The sequence below is a fragment of the Glossina fuscipes genome, unplaced genomic scaffold, assembly GCF_014805625.2.
Source record: "Glossina fuscipes isolate IAEA_lab_2018 unplaced genomic scaffold, Yale_Gfus_2 28, whole genome shotgun sequence".
NCBI lineage: Eukaryota > Metazoa > Arthropoda > Insecta > Diptera > Glossinidae > Glossina > Glossina fuscipes.
Window position 1 is genome coordinate 12,205,482 of NW_023998423.1, and position 22,428 is coordinate 12,227,909.

General features: G+C 33.5%; 1 non-coding gene across 1 annotated transcript; it reads right to left on the reverse strand.

The window, feature by feature from the left end:
- Positions 1-19,738: 19,738 nt before the first annotated feature.
- Trnar-acg lies at positions 19,739-19,811 on the reverse strand. The gene has a single exon. It is a non-coding gene; the product is annotated as a tRNA-Arg (tRNA).
- Positions 19,812-22,428: the final 2,617 nt, after the last annotated feature.

The window sequence follows — 22,428 nt, forward strand, 5'->3', positions numbered from 1 at the left end:
AAAAATGAAATATTGTGGAATAGCCGCTAATAAGTGGCTTTAAACGAATGAATGACACCCTTTGCAGTTATATATAATATTGTAATTTTCGTCAGCCTGAGCTGTGGACTATTAAATTTTTCCAAATTTTAGTGTCTACCTAAACAGAGGGACACTTGCATTTAAGGGATTTTGTTTGTTAATTCCTTCATTCTCATTTTTACCGAAATTGTTTACGAAACCAAATTAGACTTGCGATATATTTTCCCTCAAGAGGAGTTTTAGAATCTGCTGAGAATTTCTATCACTTTTTATACCCTACGACAGTTGTGGTACCAGAATATATTAACTATGTGCGGATGTATGCAAGACCCTGAAGGATTTGAGGACATGCTTTGATCCAAAGATGCACGCTATTGAAAATGGTTCCGATTGTATCACTTTTTCGATCACTTCTCAGACAAAGCTTCACTTTGAAAAACAGACATGTGTATAATTATAGCTTTTTGGTTGTTTTTTTCAGAATACAAAGGGAAATACAAACGTCTTTGGTTAAAATCAACAATGAAACTACTCTACCTTACGATGATGTCCTAGTGTTAAGGAGCTTTTCTCGGAGCTTTTATCCATCGCAGCCGGTATATTATTAAATATTTGCAAAATACATATGCACGTGATAAAGATCACATCAAATTTATGCATTTTTAACTCTTTACTGTCCATTCATTAAAGTTATGATGACCAAACAATTCGTCCGAAAAGGCAACATAATGTTCTGTTAATATTTTCATAGTCATGAAGGCTGACAATGTGCGGTGAAATTCACGTGTAATTACGTTTATAATTTCATTAAGTTTGTTAAAGTAACGTCTTTTCGTTACCTTTGAAATAAATACATACATCAAATGGAAAATTAAAATAGAGAATATTGCTTAAAAGAAAATCAATTTATTGTATTGAGTTCGTTTTATCCTTTAAGAGTTCTAACTAGAATAGAAGAAAAGCTGAAGCATATTACATGATGGATAGACTCTAATGAAAGGTTAACTAATTATTCGTATTGCTCGAAGGTGAAAGAATGCATTTCCAATTCAAACGAATAGCATAAGAGTGCCTGTTAAGAGCATGAGCAAATGCAGAACGATGTTAAGTGAAGATAAAAATTAATATTTTCCTTTTCTTTTTTTTTTTTTCTTGCTTACATTACTTTGGTAGTTACTACTGCTGAATGCGATCTTTGATGATTGCTTCTAATTGCCAATAATTACTTTAAAAAACTAATCAAGAGCTTGTTTGAGAAATTATCAATTAATAATCCTTTTAAAAATCAAGAATCATTAATTTCATTATGACTTCTTTCTGGATGTATCGCAAGATTGAAAGTAGTTTGGCAAAACAATTAGTGTAAAGGTTTTGCAGAGGAAAAGAGAAGAAAAACTTCGCTGTCCACTCTTTTCATTTATACATATATATTAAGTGCTTGCAAAAATTTTGATCAGTGATTTCTCCATATACATAACGTTTGAATTCGATGGTTTTTTAATATTCCTCTACATAAATTAATTGGTTTCCATTCAATATAATTCATCGCGTAAAATTGTTGTTCTTCCAAATTCATCACCTCACAGGCTTGAGGTGATGCTGCTCCATCATATCGCAGGTGCGGAATGAATTGACTGAAAATCGCATATTTTTGCCACTTTCTGCGAGAGTTCTCCAGGATACACTGTTGCAGCTCGGATGGGAAGTTGTGCCACACCCTAGACATGACAGGTGGGTCTGCAAAGTTGAAGGAGTGCTAAAATGGGTCAATGGGTGTGGATTGCTGCCAAACCGACATAACTTCTTTCGACTTGATATTATCATGTTGACAAAAATGTAGCAAAATGTTGTAAAAAATTAAATTTTTATAAGCATTCAATATATATTTAATTTACGTAACAAACAAAGAAAACCTGGTTAACTCGATTCGTGCTTTTCGAAATTGTTCGTTGCATTGACACATTTCCTGCTTATGCTGACGCATGAACTGTCAGCCTGACAATATATGCTAAACTCTATCGAAGTAACCTTAGAACAATGCCCTAAGATGTGCGACCTCACCGCCAATTATACGGGACAACGCCCTCAATCAATAGCTCATGGATTGCCTGAGTACAAATCCAGTAGCAAAACCAAAAAATCAGCCGCTTCGTAGATAGCTTTAAAGGTCGGGTCCTCCATCTTTCACAGAACGACTAACGATGGACTGTAGTTTTTAAGAAACCTTCAGTCAGCCTAATTTAAAATGTTATCGTATTATGAATACTTTCATTCTAATAGATTCTACCACGGCTTTGTAAAATTTTTTACTAAAATTTCATCTACGTTTACCATGTGATAATGGTCCATGAATAGTAGCTCTACGCTTGCATTAAACTGTAAGGTGAGCAGAGTATTGGACTGCAAGTAATGCATCTAATGTCCTTTTCCCGCTTGTCTCGGCTAAGGGAAGCCGACGTTAGAATGTCCGGTAGAATCGAACTAATAAGTAAAGTAAACGCAAGGGTTGTACGCAACTCAATTTTTTGAGTTCATGCTTCGCGCTTTTATTAATAGTCTCAAGAATAGTAAGCCTTCCGTTTCAGCATTTACTTTAATACTCTCTCTGCTCTGTTAAACAATCTCACAATAAGGATGATGGGTGGCATACAATTCGTTTCAAAATAAATGTTTTTTTTGTTGTTTGGATATTCTAAAATTATATGCAAGTATGAGGCTTTATGTAGAATTGCCGTCTCAACATGCTAAGTGTTCATGTTTCATAAAATATTTAAGAAATTTTAAAGTAAAACTTGCACAACACGAAAGACCTGTACAATGACCTAATTACATATTCCATACATTTACAACAAGTTAAAGTGCTCTACGAAACTAATTTTGGCAAATACAAGCGATGTGCTTACCTTAAGACGAATCTTTAATACTCACCACTTCATGGCCATATCAGATGATCGATCAAAACTTTTAAGCCATAAGTTGACTTCTTATTCTGTTATTGATAGGCAGGTCATGTTTGCTATTTTATCGAGTTCTTACACGGTCTTCATAAACCGATGTATAAAGTTTCCGATCGATACTATTATAAATTGTAGGTCAGATGTTCTTTGATAGGATGTCATTTGCTATCCCACAAATAAGAATATATAGACCAAATTTTCCTTTTCCAATCCGGTTTTTGCCGTGTAAGAGAATTCGAAAAATATAAGGACAGACGGGTAGATACGGCTAAATCGACTCAAAACCTTACCTTGATGAAGAGTCAAATAGATATCTTGGACTTTTCATTCATACTCTTGCATGCGATAAAAAGAAGAAGATATCTAATATACCACCATTTTTGAATTGTGCTTTATACGCACACAACTCAATAAACAAAAGAAGTGACGGAAAAATTTTAAAGCAGAGTGATTATGCATGAAATTAAAAATTTATAAAACAAAATAACACGAATTTACTTATAATTGTCGCAAAGCATTTCATACCCATGGGACAAAAGTAAAGATTTACGAAAGTTTCTCATTTTTAATACTCAGACATACGTATCAAAGGGCATTAATTAGCGTAAAATCTTTATTTAGAATGCGGTCTGTCGTTCAATCTCTTACAGTGAAAAGTCTTCATATAGAAAATTGTATCAACGCATATCGCAAAGCCCGCCAATAGCTGTTATTCTTTTCCCGAACCGGAGACCCGAAAAGGAAATCTTCTTTGCATCATATCACAGCTGGGGTTTGCCATCCATATCGACTGCGAGACTGAATATATATCTACGTGGAAGTCTTCTTTGCATTGTATTCTAACAGAGGATCTCTTTTGAGAGATACAGTGTAAAGTGTACAAATGTATGGGTAAATCTAGGCCATCCGCATTGCCTACGAATCTGTAACGATATTCTTTTTATCGTCGGATTAGAAGAGCGTAATCTATTTGCTATTAGCTGACCAGACGCTAACAACAACAATTACTCAATTTGAGTCTTGTAATCCTCAGAAAAAGGAACGAAACGTTAAAGAAAGCAAAACAAAGTCATTTTTTACAAGACATCCTTCCATCAGTTCTCATAGCAAAATAGGTCTATGATCAACTAGCCTGCTAGCCTGTGCGGCTTACTCAGCAAGAGCGGGCTCTTCCAATTACCACTTGTTTATATCGATGGTACACGCACTTGCTACGCACCGATTCACTTCCTACGTAAATGTACGAAAAAGAATCGGGGACTGGGAAAATTGCATAGTTAGCGATGAGCAATACTTTATATAAAATGTTTTTATGTTGTGATGCAAAAAATTTTACTTTTCTGCACAAAAACCGCGGTTTCATAGGCACATGGGACTAGTAAGTCAATTTCTCGACATTGATCCGTATATTCGTCATTATTGTTAGTAGATTGTCACGGATTGAGTTTGAAGATTGTATGGACATATCGCCCCATCTAAACGATGAGAATCCGAATAGAATATATTATATAATCATACATTTACAAATATATATGATAAGTTAATTAGCTCAACATTTTATGCATTAGTCGGCTGAAAGTTGAAAAAGAAGTGATTTAAGCAAACAAAGTTTGCTTTAAAAGAACTGTAAATTTTCAACTGATTTATAATCTGCTGACAATGAAATTTTTCGATACGTGCACATATGTAATATGCGTGCCCAATCTAAATCCCTTCGGGCCGTGTAGCAATGCCCCTTTAAAAGCTTGAAATTGACTTATGATTTTTTTCAACATGATAACCATTTCTCTATGCGTCTACTACGCGACCAATGCCTCTCTGTCTTCCTCTAGTCAAATTTATATATTCCTCTTTCTCTCTTCTTCTTTGTTTCTTTCGTTTGAAGCTCATATAAATACATTTGTCGGTATAACTTCAGGCTTCGTAGTCTTGACAGGCCGATAGTTTTTTATTTTATGGTGTTGTGAATTTTCATGGTTCTTTCAATTTTTGTTGCTTTCATGCTAACTGCATTGCATTTCATGTCGTTTTTTGTTTCATTTTTTCTCTCTTTGTGTTCCTCTCTTACCCTCGCTCACACATCTACATATATGTATATATATATATATATATATATATAGAGAGAGAATTTGTACAATTTATAAGTAACAGGAAACAAGCTTTTAATTTTGTGCTGTTAAGCTGTTCGGAATTGGGGATTGCTTGCTTGTGCTAACTTCACTTGGCTACATAGTTTTGCAAATACATGCACAAACGCACACGCAGGAACAAAGGCACACATTTCATCTCTTTTGGACCGCAAAAGTCAAATGCAGTGGTTGTAAAAATTACATAAGAAAGATTTCAGATTCTCCGCTCTTTGTTTTCCTCTTCTCCATTACTTTACACAAAACAAAAAGTGTTTAAATAATTGATGCGCCAAGACATTTTGATTGGATTGTGGTTAGAAAGAAAAGAGCAGAGAAGAGAAGTTTAGTTTTTAAATATCTTTCTTTTTTCATATCCGCTCTTTCTCTCTCTAACGCTCTATCTCTCTCAGTCTTAATTCGCTATGGGAATTTTCATCTTTAATGCATTAGTAAACTGGAAAAGTACTGCAGAGTTTAATTAGCTCAAAATCAGTAGTTGAAGAGAATTAAAATTCAAATTTTTTTTAAATTATAAAATCTAATGTAATGGGATTAGATGAGTTGAGTATCTTAAGTCCAATTTTTGACTACCAACGGCAAAAGAATGCCGTGTTATCATATTTGTTATTTCGGACAAAGCAACAGAGATATATGTTGCAGAGGGCACAAGACGAATTATTCGGATTACTTGTCCGATTGTCGTCGTCTTTTGTTTTGTTTCTTATATCGACTCTTAATTGTGTATGACAGGTTGCCAGATTGTTGGTTTGCCAACTTCCCGGAGATAGTTGTAAATCGCTTTCCGTCTTTTAGTTTACCTGAGGATCCTTATAATCCAGCAATTTGTATTTCCTTTTATTACAGGCATGATGGTCCCTTGAACTACTCTAACATGTCAAATCCAACATCCTTCAATACATGTTAGGATTTTAACAAAGCCAATATTTTTCTCCCTCAATCTCACCTTTCACATATTATGCTTGTTTTTTACGCTGGAAATATTGAAAGCTTACCGTCTTCGTTCTTTAGCGTATTAGCGTTATTTTTGCATCCGTTCCGATCAAGTAACCTAGCCGTCGAAGCAGTCGTCCGCCATGTTGTAACAAGACAATTAAAAATAGGAAAAAAAAACTTTTCAAAAAATTTATAAAAAGTGTTTCTGCTTGCGAGCATTGATGATATTGAAACCACGAATCTCTTTGCCGAATGCTTCCGACGAAATTTTTTAGCTGCTAATTCCGATTCAACTATCAACTATCCGTATCCGATTTCTAACTCGGTTTTGATTTCTAACTTGGTCATTTCAGAAAATGATGTATTAGGTAGTTCTGCGGCTGGACCTGACGAGATTCCACCATGCTCTGTCGAGCTATGTGGTGTTATTTCAATGATTTTTAATTTTTTTTCCTCCTTTGTGCTGGAACAATCCACCAGTTTCTTATTCCAATGCACAAATGTGCAAATAGGCATCACGTTGAGAACTATGGAGGCATCGTCAAGTTGAGTGTCTTACTTAAATTGTTTGAAGGAATTGTTACTCGACGTTTAGCTTTTGTTACGAAATCTTATATTTCTCCATTCCCGCACGGCTTTCGGAAAGGAAGATTCACTATCACTAATGTCTTAGAGCTTACTTGTCCTGTTTCCAAACCTTTTTCTAATAACTCTCGCACGGATGTCGTATATACTGATTTTAGTACAGTGTTTATCTCAGTGAACCATAACTTATTGATCTTCAAACTCTGTGCATGTGGCTGCACTTTCTACTCAGTAAAATTGATAAGCTCTTATCTGCATAACAGATCATTCAAGCTTCTGTTCAACTTCAACACCTCGGATGAATTTCCAGTTAGGACCCCTTTTATTTAATTTGTACATTAATTATCCACTTGGGGCTCAAGGATACGTTACGTTTGTACAGACGTATGCAGCGCTCATAAGGGCTTGAGATAGACCCACTTTTTATTATACCGATCGATCCCTTTTTGCATTAATCTAAGCTTGTCTACTTATATGTGCGCCTGTATGTTTTGTTTTCTTGTGTTCAAACTACGGATTTTTGAGATGTTTTGACGAAATTTGGTACACCGAAGTGTCTTGACCCATGGGCAGACGTTATTGAAAATTTTTCAGATCGGACGAATTTTTCGACCACTGCGACATATGCTAAATTTGGCAATATGTTCGACGACTTTAAAAAATCGTGTAGAATGAAAAACATCGAAATATTTTCCCAAAACACTGCAAAAAAACAATAATAATGAAATTAGGAATAAAAATCCATTTGCCAACTACTTGATAATAAGCATCCACATTTATTACGAACTGAATCAAAAATGATATCATTAGTAGATGTGTCAAATATGTCGAGTCAACTGTCAACTGTTGATTCAAATGAAGAAGAAGTTCCACCGTTATCACCGGCTTGTGTTAGTGCTGTTTATCCTATAAAGTCTATTGGTAGCGTTTGGTTTTTGGCTTATCAAGCTGCTTATATAATACTTGATATCCAGGTTTCGGTAAAACACTCGATTCGTGCTAAGACAAAAAATTCGTGTAAAATGATATATTGGAGAACCGTGTTATTTCAAAATCGTGTAAAAAGAAAAGGGACAAAGACAGGCAGAGGGGACAGAAAGAGAGATAGAGAGGGAGGGAGGGAGTGTTTTTTTTTTTTTTTTTGTGAGGTGGAAGACCATCAAAAGGCGCCCTATTCCCTACCCTGTGGCACAACCGTTTAGGTATACCTTCACAGGGAGGGTAGCCGTTTAGGCACTACTTAAAAGCCTACGATGACGCTCTTCGTGTCTTTGTTTACGTATAATGTTTGCGGGGAGGGAGTGTGTATATGAATAACTGTGTGGTGATGTAGAATATTTAATGGTGGGCCGTAGCTCATTATAGTCTCTTCGCTTGTTCGTAAAGACTACCATGGAGTTATAATGAATCAATAGTTAAAAAAACCTTTTGTTACGTAATGTACCGATTGAAAGTTTATAAAATTTTCGCCGAAAATATACAATCAATAAATAATAACAAAATAAATGAACAAATCAAAAGAAAATAAACAAAAAAAAAAAAAAAGAAAAAACAATAACTAAATCAATTGAAAATCTCATGCCAATCAAATATATATGAATTCATTCGTTTTAAATAGAAGTTTTCCTTAAAAACACAGACTGCACATAGGTTACTAAGATGTAAGGGAAAGGAAAAATTTCGAATTTAAATCAAAACTTAATCAAATGAAATAAAAATAAAGCAAAATAAAATGAAAAAATCTCAATAGACATGAAATGGAAAATGGAATTTTATGTCTTGGAAATTTTATTTTAAAACATTGTTAACCTAAACAAATTTCACATATATATATATACATATATATATATATATATATATATGCCATTAGCCAAAGCCCGTACATATAGCGAACTATTTATGAGTTATACACAAGTAACACGCTTACAAGCGAAGCTAAATGGTTTTAAACTCCGCAGTAATAACACTCAACCGTTCAACGCAATATTCAAAGGGTACAATAAATATACAAAAACTAAGTGTACATTCATTGAACATGCATAAGTTCAAACGTATGTATATATATATGTATATATATATGCATATACGTATATGCTTTCATGTTTGCCTATGCATGAATATCGTACATGTTGTATGTACGAGTTATGCCACTCATGAATATCTACGTGTTTATGTATGTGTATAAGCTCATGAATTTTTTACACAACTTTAAAAGTAGAACTAGGAACTGTTGTAAAACAAAACTAAAACATGGTGAAAATGGTATCGATGGAGAATAGCACAAACAACGGGAGCAGTAATAACAACAGCAACAACAATTTGTGCTTATAAGCTTTACATGTAATGTGTTATTGATGAACTATAGTGTAATAGTAAAAAATTTAATACAACTGCTGTTTTTCTCGGTTTTTACTTCTTTTTTTTTTTCTTCTCTCTCCTTTACATTATTGCACTGTTTTATACACGCACGAGCACTCACACTGAGATAGATAGGATATGGTGCATAAATTTCCGTGAGTTTATTTTAAAAATGTATATGAGATTTTTTTTTTTTTTTTTTTATAATATAACAGAGATTGGTTTGGACAATTTCGAAATGTTTTTAATGACATGAGAAAATATTTAAGCTTTAAGCTGATTACCCTCAAAAACGGAATCGAAAATAGAGGGGAAAAAATGATGGAAAAACATATATATGATATGCGGTCTATTCATGGTCACCAGCTTCCCAATACACTGAGTTTCCAGCAAAAAAAATTTCTCTCTTTTTCTCTCTAACTCTCTTTTTCGTACTTAATTGCAAGGCCATGTGTGATAGATCGTCGTTCATACGTAGAGCGAAAGCCTTCAAAAATATGGCCAATGTTTTTCTTTCCAATCTGGCGTTTTGTTATCAAGTTACGTCCTCAACGAACATAGCTTTGGCGGTTTTGCCAGAAGATTAAAGACCAAAAATAATTTTTTGTAATTGTTAACGTCGCTGCCAAGCTATAAAAAGACAAATTTTGTCCTCTCTCTCTTCCTTTTCCTTGTTGCGACATATTTTGCCAGCTTGAGAAGATTTTACTCACTTCGCTTACAAATATGATTTAAATTTTATGAAAAAATCTGCCCCGACAACCCTATGATAGGCAAGTTATAGGGTGACTGATTTCATTCAAATAACGAACATATATTTGCAATTCATTTTGTAATCATGAAGGCAACAAATCGTCTTCGCTCTTAGAACCGACTAACTACAGTCAATTCAGTTTATAAATTTAAACTGAATATAATCAGACGGAGCTTTCCTTTCAATTGCTTGTATCATATTTGACTTATAGTCAGACATTACCAAATTCGCTACAAACGAAATTTGACTAAGTTGATGCCACAAGTTGAACCTCATACGAGCCATTGATATCGAAAAGAAAGATAGCTATCCTTTAATTTTGCTCTTTTTCCTACAAGCATTGAAATTTTCCGTCGAAACGTTCTTAAAGCAGTTTCTGCTCCATCGAAGAAAGAGACCTTTAATTAGTCGTCACATACATCATCAGATAAAATGCTTTCTATATAAAGATATACTGTATCTCGGCGGAGAAGCTTTAGCTTAAGAAACAAAAATGAAAATTGCAATGTTATTTTCGGACAGAGAAAATGTTTTGTGTATTAAGACATACCGCTTCTCGGGGAAAAAGCTTTTAGAGGAATCCAAAATATCAAGAAACAAAAATCAAAATTGCAATCATATTTTCGGACAGAGAAAATGCTTCTAAAGACATATCGAGAAAAAAGCTTTTGGATGAATCTGAAATATTCATTACTTAAGGAAAATGCATTTTGTCTAATTAGTATCAAGAATTGTCAATTAAAAACATGTCGTTCCTCTGTCGGGAAAACTTTTGTGCCCACCACCTTCACCTCAAAAAAAAAGCTCTAAAGAGATTTAACAAAACGAATGACAATGAAATCTTGATACTCCACAATACTATATATTGTAGTATCAAGCATGGTATACGCGTGGAAATTTTGTTATTCTATTTAATGTAGAGTTTAACGCATTCAATGTTTTTGCCTTTGCTATTGTGTTGGAGGTACACACAGACGGACAGATGAACAGTTGCACATGCCCAGAACAGCTCAAAATTGAATAACCAACGCAAGTATGCATATTTTATTGACCATCTCAAGTTGTTGCTGGACTTTGAAAGCGATTTGACAAAATGAATCCACTGGCAGTAATTCGGTGTCAGGTATAAGAATAAATATTTTGTAGAGAACAAAAAGTCAAATGACCTCATCAGGAGTCGAACCTGCATCTCACGCCACATGGCCATACGCTTCAACTATTGCGCCACGAGACTGCAGTCGCGCCGAAGCACAAATACTTTACTTTAAACCCCTTATTAATTATTAAACTAAATTTTTATTTAGTGTATTCCAATTTGTGTGTTATTAATATTACTTTTGCCTCCACCATGTACATAAGTAAATTTCATTATTGCCTTTTAAAAATGTTTTTATATTTGTAAAACATTTTAATTCATTTCCAATATTTCAATTTTTGTAAATAAGAGAATCCCTACAACACCCACGCATACGAGTAAGGCATAGACATGATAACATCGATTAGAAATTTTACAATGATCACGTCTACATTTTAGAGGGTCTCCGGAGTTTGCGTCTGGATGTTACAAACGCTTTGGCAAGATTTTTCTGTAGTAAATCGACTACTAGAGTTTTTTGCAAATAGAGACCAGGACTTCTATGAGAGAGGCGTTCTGAAGTTACCTTTAAAATGGCAACAAATCGTACAACAAAACGGTGCTTATTTGACCCAAATCGGACAATCCGAAGCATGTTAAATAAAGTCCTGAAGTTCATATAAAAGTAATGGATTTCTTTTCCCCCAAACTAATATAAATATAATTTATTGGAATCTTTTGTACACAGACGGCTGAAAATCTCCTGGTCTGCCTCCTGCTTGTGCGGTGGTAGATGCTACAGGACGGGTTCTTCTCAACCACATATTTCACGAAAGCACTTCAACTTTCACAACGGAAGCCAGAACTATCCTTCACGCTGCCAACCTTGCCCATAAAAACAAACTCAAAACCGTCATTGTTACTGACAGTTTGTCTATATTACTAGCTACCCGGAACCCTTCGACTTCGAGATGGAGCACCATCAACAAATTAAGGAATATAATTACTACACCCGACGGAAAAATTAAAATGTTATGGGTACCAAGTCACATCGGTTTACTGGGAAATGAGCAGGCTGATCGAGCAGCAAAGTATGCTGCTTCTGCTCCTCTAATTATGGATGATGTCATGGAAAAGTTGGATCTTCAAAGATACATTGGAAGAAAAGTTAAAGAGAAAAATGCAGAAGGAAATTTACAATACCATCATCAACACTACTCTTGCATTAACCCTCAATTAACTCCATCTCTATATCCAACAAATGTTGAGAAAACCAAAATCCAAACATTTTCGAGAATTCGCCTTGGTCATCCAATTGCAACTCACCAATGGATCCTGAAGAAGTCTTCTCCCCCAATCTGCTGTTGTGGACAAACTCTTACTATAAAGCACATTCTCTGCGACTGCCTCAACTTTTCCTTGGCTAGAAGTATTGCATTTGGAACGATTAACCCTTTGTACATTCTACAATCAACTTCAGAACAGAATATCAATTCAATATTTTACTTTATTAATACTACTAAGCTTATTATCTAATATCCATTTATTTAAATTAGAGCCGATAGCCTGTGTTGCTAGTGTTCAATGTCTCTTTTTTTAGTCTAAGAATTCAATTCATTAGTCTAAAATTAAAATAATAATAATAATAATTTATTTATCTATTCATCTACTTTGTTGCCTTTAAAGGAAGCCGCATGACTTACCATACAAGTAGGTCGGCAATTGGTCCTAGCATTCATACATTTTTCGTAGTTTGTTGAAAGTTTTAGCTTCAGCTCCTGCAGGAAATTATTGTCTTCCAGGAACTTCGTTCCTATACTAATTTCAAATCCGGAAAAGAAAAAAGATGTCGTGTTAGTTCATTGGTAATTTTTAGTATCAGCCTTTTTACATTGTCCAAGCTTATTTCGCTACCAGCCTTTAAAGGTTGAGCAAGGCGAAGCAAATTCGAATCTTCCAATACCTTAAAGAATTCATACGGATTTTAGATACATCCTAATCGCTGACTTTCTGGAGACGCAAAGCTAAGTAGACCTTTTGTTCAACTAATCAACTCAATTGTGTGCCAAATACGCAGTGAAGACGTTACACCCGATTTTAAATCTCGATATGAAACAGTGTCATGGAGCAAATACGGGTAGTATGCGCATTGTTTGCATCTATGAGTTGAGTTTTGTTTTCAAATGGATGTGTGTCATACGCTACATTATTATGTCGTAAATGTTTGAAGAGAAAATTATAAATCAGCACAAGTAACTACTGTTAAGCGTTACTATAAGTAGAGGAAAGTCATTTGTGTACAGTGCAAAACCCCAAGTATTTGAGTAAAAGTTAGCTATAAAAAAAATGATTATAAACGATAGAGACGAACATATCCGAAAGCAAGAAATTGGAACAAAGTATGTGTTCACTTTTATGGCGCAGGTTAATGGTTCTACGTCGCTAGGAAACGCTGCAAATCAGGATTCGTACTCTTCGGCCATGTTGTAATGAAGTTTCCTAAGTTTCTATTCTTTTTTAATTTTGAAATCAATTTTTTAATCTAATTGCAATATTTTCCCATTTACGTGCATTGCTACTTATAGAATTTTTTTTTTTTGGTCAAAACAAAATACGATGGAGTATGAGAGGGAATTGTCTAAACCATTATCACATGCATATGACAAATTCAAATTCACTTTACTGATGCTCCAGTTTTGTTCTTTTTTTTTTTTTTTGTTCTTCTTTGCTTTTTTTACAATGCACGGAATTATTTATAATACTTTTCCTCTAAGGTTCTTATAGCTACTAACAATGCTTGCGTACATACATACATACATATTCTTTTCATTTGGATATGTCGGTTACTTCTTATGAACAAAATACCCGCAATGGACGTGTGGGGGACAGACCCACCCACGTACCCACTTTGTAGCAAATGTTCAGGATGCGACTTAAAGCAAAGGGTATCTATCCATCAAAGACGGATTGTCTCTTCTATTTACAAAACATTTTCATTAGAATAGAAATATATTCTTAGTCGCATTGCTATTTTAAAATTGTTCATAAAATCCGTTAAAAGTTTGATACCAAATATATTTCGGCGCGTACACACGTCCGAACTTTTCTCGAAATATCAATAAATAACTTCTGCATAAAACCCAAAGATAATTTAATTAGTTGAAATTGACAACTTTGGTAGAGAGTGACGAAAAATTTATTCTTGATCCTTAGTAATTTTCTCTATCCAAATATCGCAACGAAATAATATTAGTTTTTACTATTTCCACTTTTTTTTTTTTTTGTTTCTTAACTTCTTTTTATTACATCATCGTGTTTCCTAGTCAACTGTAACCAAGTTTACCATGCAATTGCATTTAAACGTAAGATGGAGAAAAATAAATCAAAGTAAAATAAATGAAAAAGCTTTATTACCGTCTAGAAGAATTTTCGATACACTTCAACAAAGCTCGAAACAGTGGCACACATCACCTGAACAATGAATTATTTATACGAGTCGATTTTGATCTTCTGGTCGCTTAACATTTTTCAATGACTTAAGTGGTAAATGAAGAGATTCGAGCGAATCGTCATAAAATTTTATATTGATTTAGACGAAATGATGTCTTAAGACTGTTACAAATGGAATAACAAATGAAATGAACATCTCGGATGATAAGTTTTATAGCAATAGCAATTTTTAACATCTTCTTGAAAGTCTTAATATAAGAATTTTTCCTTAAGGAAAAATGAAGAATAAGAAAAACAAAAACACTCCAACTTAAAATTCAATTGGTAGAGATTTAGGCTACATTTGCTTGCCTTTAATCTGAGCAAAACTAAGGCACAAAAAAAAAAAAACAAAAAACCAAGCAGAGAGAGCCAATCTAATGATCCCCGGCTAAGTAAACTGGGAAAGCTATTCGCCCCTTATTACTTTCATCATTACATATATTATTGTTGGACACAGAATTGAGAAAACAGTCATGGAAAGTACGAAAGGGATAAGAGATAAGAGAGATGAGAGTTTTAAATTAATCTTAGGGACTTCACTTGATGTGTATATTAATAAATTCCTTGATTCATAGGATGCTTTCACGTATTTAATACTTAGGTAATGTATTTATCATAGAAAAAATAGTAAAAATTGGTAGTATTGCGGGGTACTTAAAAGATCATTTTTCCGGCTACTTTCTACGACTTTGAATAACAATTCTCCCAAGTAAAAGTGCTTCGAAAACGCGGAAAAAACAAAAATGACAACGAGTTTAAATTTGTAGTGATTTATGATGGAAACTGCTCCGAAAAAGTGATTTATGATATAAATCTATTGGGGCATTACCCCAAGGTAATAGGCCCTAGAATAAGCCAACAATGTAATAATTTTTTTGATATTTTTTAATGAAAGCAGATGCTTAGGTCTTTTAATGAAAAATAAGTGTTTATGTAGCAACGAGGTATGATTTTTGTTATTTTATGATGACAGTAAGTGAAACATTATATTTACACAGTGTTTATGCTCTAGGTATGAGCTCTCTCGTCTACGGCATTCATTATGTTTTAAGCGTAACAGAATAAGGTAAATTAAATTCTAAGAAAGTCATCCTCTGCTGCCTATTTACCAAGTCGGCCAAATTTCAACAACAGTTTCCAAATTGCTGGTTAGAACTAATTTCCAATAATTATAACAATTTGACAGAAGATATGGTTCATAAGAGCAACACACTTCTTCTGCACAGCCACATAGTATCAATAAACAATTTAGTAGTAAATCCTGATAACCGGGTGAACAATAATTTCAATATTAGTGAAAGTAAAAGGCGTTTTTTTTAGATTAGTTAGGCGTGGCAAATGTTTGTTCTCCTGAATAAAACTACAAGTGTTATGACGCTTGGAAGAAGAATGTATAAAGTTTATGACTAGCCTTGTTATATAAAGAGCATGCTATTAGCAAGTCGCGAATTTCCAAATCTTGCCTGCAGGCTATCGTCAAACTGCCGCAAACGGTCCGAATGTGTTTGGGTAACGAGAGCGCTTCGAAGGCGCTCAACACTCTTGACTATTGACGTAACGTAGACTGTCTTTGCTTATATGCACCTTAACGACAAGTACCCTACATACATACAAATGATTTGTCCGTCAAGCAAGTTCTTTTATAGGACTTGTCAACTTCCTCAGCATTCTCAACTATTACTCTTCACTCGTTCTGCATTTGTCCATATAAAACATTGTCGCCACTCGTCGTTGGTTAATCACGCTTACCGCCTTTGGAACAATGTATCGATGGTCATCTTTCTAGTCCTTTGATATGTTTTCACTGTTAAGTCGAACGTCCATAAAAGTTTTTACCTTCTCCCACTCTCCTCTATCCATGTATAGACGTCCATAATCGCCCTGCGATGAAATCTTTTAAGCTTGCCCCATAAATATTTCCAGATGTTCGAAAATTCTTGTGCCTGCTGCACGACGAAGTTAACGCTTAGTAGGCCAACAATGAAGAAAGCGCACTAGCGCTGACCAATTATGGTAACTGTGACTAGGCAAACGATAGCAGTGATGGCGATGAACGATAGAGCCAATGCCGAAAAAGATATTAGAAAAATTAAAAATTTTCTAAATCTATTAAAATCTTTTCTTCAAAATTTCAACTTCTTCGAAGTACTTATTCCTTTTGAACAACCAGCCCAGCCGTTCGTGAAAAACATGAAAAAAATTGCAAAAGTATTGAGTTCCTCCGAATCCAGGCAATCGTTTGCTACTTACCTTGCTACCCAAATAAAGTAGAGTTGGCGAAAGCTGAGCCAAGCTTTCACTACTCTTTTGTGCATCAGAAATGGTACTTAAATGTGAACGTTATTTATTTTAAGAATTTCTTTTATGTATGCTGTTAAAATATTTCTCATCTGTTTGTAGTTCCTTTTCTCTTAACATTTTTGTACTGTTGCTGCTGTTGTTGTTGTTGTTGTTGCTGCTGCAACTGCTGTCAAAGACAATTTAGCAATATTTGTAAACTTTATTAGTTCAACATTCATACACAGGCATTGAGTTGAGTTTAGTTTACTCTTTGCAGCATTTCGATTAGTTGCAATTGAGTTTTGTGTTGTGCTTGTCCTGTCCTGTCCTGTTTGTTGTGTATGTTATTTTTAGAATCTCAAATTGTTAACTGTCCGCTTTATTTTATTTTATATTGAGGACTGTTTTACTGCATAACGGTAAGCTCTTTGTAAAGAATATTTTCAAATTGTCCCTTCTACGCTGTGGAGTTAAAAGTTGCAAACTTTCAATGAAATTCAATTAAAATCTATTTACTTGATTTCAACGAAAGCAAGAAAATATTTTAATAAAATTCCATTAGCACAACAACAACAACAACAACACTAATAATAACAAGAACAGCAAAAAGAACGATCATCGAAAAGTAATTGCTTAGGATATTTCTCGACCTGAAAATTCTTTAACGAAAACAAAAAATAAAAAAAAAATAAAAATAAAAAAAGTACAAATCTTTCTCAACAATTTTAACTTAATTTTTACTTGCATACCCCTGTTAATAGTAAACTTCTTAAACAGATGTAACTCAGCGTAACGCTTATTTGCTCGCATACGTCATTCTTATTTACTTACATATGCTTTCATTTTATAGTTAACATTTCCTTCTTTTACTTCTTAGTTGAATATAAAAGTTATATGAAAAATTCGCATAAATTAACTTCCATGACATGACAATTCTACGCAGAGTGCGTGTGCAAATCCACGAAGAGATGCATTATTATGCCCATATTCATTATTCCTGTAAACGAATATTCAGTCATTCATAACAGTGCACTGCACTGCAACGATCCCATGCATATATACATACACACACACACACACATGCACATTTATTCTATCAAACATACATAGGGCGCAGTCCAACGTCTCAGTTGGAGTTATGAGTAGTACAAAAGTTTTCATCTTCATTTGTTGCATGTCTTAGATGGCAATTTTTTATACGCGTTCTTTCTTTCCTTTTCCTCCCCCGATTCGTTTCGCTCTATCAAACGTATGAACGACGTACGTAATTGTTAGCATTGTCATCAGCAACCCACCCGTGGTGCGTTATTTTTCTGCGAAATTCTAGGGAATTGTGTTTTGTTTGTCTTGCACGGCTCACGGGGAGAAAAATATATGAAAATATTATGTTTATGTAGGTTAAAAACTTATCCTAGCGGGCAAATTATACAAATAAAACAAAGTACACTTTTGATACGAAAACAATTATTTACTTTGTTGCATTTTATGATATCGTAAACTATACTTTCACAGAATAATTAAATTCAAACAATCAACAAACCTACTTACACTACACTGCACTACACGTTTGCAGCGATAAGCATATGTTTGCCGTCAAGTAAGAGTTCGCGATTATTTTAAGCTAAACGCCTACCTAAGCGTTATTTTGGGCAATTTCATTAAAACCTTGCTGATCAAGAATCCAACATTTTGAAGGAAAATAATAAAATTTTTACTTTTATCAAGAGATTCAATCAAGTATAGGCGGTACTTCTCTATCTTTACGCATTTCAGGTTCAATTCTTAATGTATTCCAATTGAAAATGTTGATCGTATAGCAATTAAATTATTTAAAGTTATGGACTTTTCTTTTCAAGACGCAATATCACTATAAAACTAAATTGTTTTTCGGCATGGTTGACGATTAAATACCCTACAATGCATTGTCTAACACAATTCTTATTTTTATTATAAGACACAAAAATGCTTCTATATAAAGGCATATTTTTCATGTGTGTATGTATGTGGAATCCGGCCCAAAACGCCACCTAATGTAGTCCAAGTTTATTCCTTACATAGGGCAGGATTCAAAAATAGGGTCAAATTCAGGATTCACAAAAAAGGGATTTAAAATTATGGGTCAATTTTCATCATCGCATATTAAAAGTTAAACTTTCCTGAAAATAGACCAAGATGGTCCAAATATTCAACAAATCATTTTTTTACATTAAAGATAAATAATTATTTAATTAAATTAAAAAATTTTACATTAAATTTTATATAAAGAGATATAATTTTCATTGTGAAGCATTGAAAATTATACGATTTTCCCGTACGAACATCAGTTTTCGTTACATAAGAGAGGATTCAAAAATTGCTCTAACCGGTCCAAAGTTTTCATACAAAAGTAGGATGTAGAAATAATACTATTTAGCCACTTTTGCCGAGAAATTTTGAAAATTGCAATTTTTTCCATATAACAACATGTCAAATTATGGCATTTTTTGGGGTATGGTTGAAAGACTGAATCGATCAATCGATCGATGTTCAATAGCATTCGTCCTTGTATCAAAACACGTCAGGCAGTCACATTTCATCAAAATATCTCCAGAATTGCGATCTTGTAGTGTGAACACAATTTTATGTGGATGGACATCAGAGAGACAGACGGAGAGACAGACCTACATCGATTTAGAATCATTTTCTATGTATATAAAATCTAATTTAAGCTCTATTGCGTGTTGAACATACGCTGTATTACAAGTAGGTGCAAGTGGGTGTGGTTGGGATAAAGATACGAAAATTCTTCGGAGAAAAAGCCTGAATATGTCGTTTCAAACAAATTTAAATGAAGTATTATTAAATGTTTTATTTATTTTTAATTATTATTATTATTATTTTAATTTTAGACTAATGAATTGAATTCTTAGACTAAAAAAACAGACATTGAGCAGTAGCAACACAGGCTATCGGCTATTATTTTTAATTACAATCGGTATTTCATTTTGTATTTCGAATTGTTTTCGATAAATTCAATATACATATATTTATATATATATTTTTTTTTTTTTTGGTCGAATTTCTGCTAATACAGCAAACGCTTAATAAAAATAAAAAATAAGAAAAAAATACACTCAGTTTCATCCCAGAGGAACGATCCTGCCAGGAGTCGAACCTGGAATCTTCTGATCCGTAGTCAGACGCGTTATCCATTGCGCCACAGGACCGCGATAGATGCTCGCACACAAATATTCAATTTTAAACTTTATACTAATGATCAATATAATTGTGAAATTATGTTGTGAATCAAAATTTCGTCTTTAACACTTACGCAGCTACGTTTCGCATATACTTCTAAAAAGTATTTAAAAGTTTTTCAAAATATTTTGATTAATTTTTCATTACAAAAAAAAGACTCTTGCGAAAAGATTTTTCAACGTTAACAAAATTAATACTCTAAATAAATTTGAAAAAATCTTTTAACTTAATAAAGTCATTTTACATTTAATTAAAGGCACCAGCACCAAAGATAACGGTAATGATGAAGGAACATTCAAAACAATGAGGATAGTTGATGGTTTGACGGAGAGAATGAAAGAGTTTTTCCGTCATTGCCTGAGGCTGCTTTTGCCTTTAGAGGAAAACAACAACAACAAAAACATGAACGAAGACAACAAAAGTGTTAATTACGTTTGATACTCTCTCTGTAAGCACATTAAAATCTATAATTAAGTGATAGCTGCTAGGGTTGGAAGTGACGCTACTTTTACTTGCAACTCGAAAACAAATGTGTAAGTGTGACAACAGAAAGTTTTCCAGTAGCGAAGCAAGACAAACACTGGAAAAGTTTAAGAATAATTTGCGCCTTTATAATGTATATCTATATATATATATATATATATAAGTGCATGTTTGTGTGTGTATATATATATATATATATATATATATGTGCATTTTTGTGCGTTTGTGTGTCCCTTCATACGCACGCGTGTGTGCGTGTATACGGTACATTTTGGTATAGCATCAAGTGGCATAATCATCAAAGATGTTGTCAACATGAAATGCATAGCTCTAGTGCTAGAGTAATGACTCCGTACCGTAAAGTTGATGTTGATGTTGACGATGGCGATGACGATGACGATGACGATGACGATGATGATGATAATGGTGATTGCCCTGTGTTAAGCTATATATGTGACTGTGTTTGTCTATATATGAGTACTTACCTATATAAGCGTAGTAAAATAATTAATTAAAAGTCAAGTGATTCACAAAAGAGGTCAAGTCTCACTCGTTCACTAACTAACTATCAAGCCATAATCAGTTCACACAGTTCGCATACTTGTACATCCGTTTAGTATAATGTCATAAATGAGGTGTTAATTGCTAGTGGCGTACCACTCTCTGCTAAGAAGCATTTGCATACACATATTTATATATACATAATGGCCAAATGCTAAATCCAAACGCTAAACTTAGTTGACTGAATTGTTGTTTGGTTGTTTGATTTTTTACTGCTTCTTAAGATTGTTTTACGTGTTTTGCCATAAAAAAAAGAGGGGAAACGATGCCATTAATAGGTAAAATCAACTTATGTCATTGTTTATTAAAAAGACAAAGAAAACGAAAAATCAAAGCAAAAAAGTTAGGAATAACATAATATTTTTTGATTCCCCTTTTAAAAGCAACCGAGAGAAAGAGAATGAAAAACTTTTGTTTTTCAAGTAGTTTATGCTGCCTAAAAGAACTTTCTGGTTGAACATTATGCTACGCTATGGATTCTCTTTAATTAATTAGATGTAAATTATTAAGAAAATTTGCTGCATAATTTAAGTTTTAATAATCAAAATTTTCAATATTTGTTTTAATAAAGTATTACAAGAACATTTGGAATAAGCAAAATTACTTTTAACGCAAATTATTTTAAATTACGTCATTTTAGATAATTGATAGGTTGATTTTATATTCAGTTTATAATACCAGATACCCAAAAAATAAAACATGATTTGCTCTCGTCTCTGCCCCATACAACTTTCAGTTCAATTCTTTTTTTTTTTTATTTATTTATTAATTTTTTTTTTTTGATTGCTTCCCTTTTTTTATTACTATATTTTTACGATGGATTCTGTTATTCACACCCATAATATACTCATACCCATATTTTTTCGAAATTTGATGGGTTTTTTTTTATTTATTTACTGCTTTTTTTTTTTTTTCTTTTTCGGGTTTATGTCACTTGCAATATATTCATTCTTTTATTAAAAAAAAGAATAAATAAATAAATAAATAAAATGAAAGAAATCACGCTACAAGAAGGTGGAAAAAATTTATAAAGTAAATATGTAATTTAAATATAAACAAGGCTGTTCTTACACGGCATATGTTAAGGAGAGTGTTTCCATCAAAAATGTGTCGTTGGAAATGTATCAAAACATTATATTCGCCTTTAAGTGAATCTACGAATTCCAATAATTCCAAGACTAATTGGCTAACTTTTCGCATCGAATTCTTTGAGAAGCCTATTAAAACTGTGTGTCAAGTGCAGAAATTTAAATTCTTTGAATATTCTATCATTTGTTTATACCCACCACAGTAAGATGGATGTACACTCATTTTGTATGTAACACCCAAAAGCATGCTTCAGATAACCTATAAAGTATATATCTTCTTGATCAGTGTGAAATTCTTAGTTGATTTCGCTTGTCTGTCCGCATGTGTGGTGTGTGTTGTTAGCACTCCCCTGGTAGCAAAAATAAAATATTGGAAGTTTCTGTACGTAGGTGGGTGCGTCAAATCGGTCAAATCGGCAAAAGCGCGCAATGCAGCGTAAACTGGACGTAACTC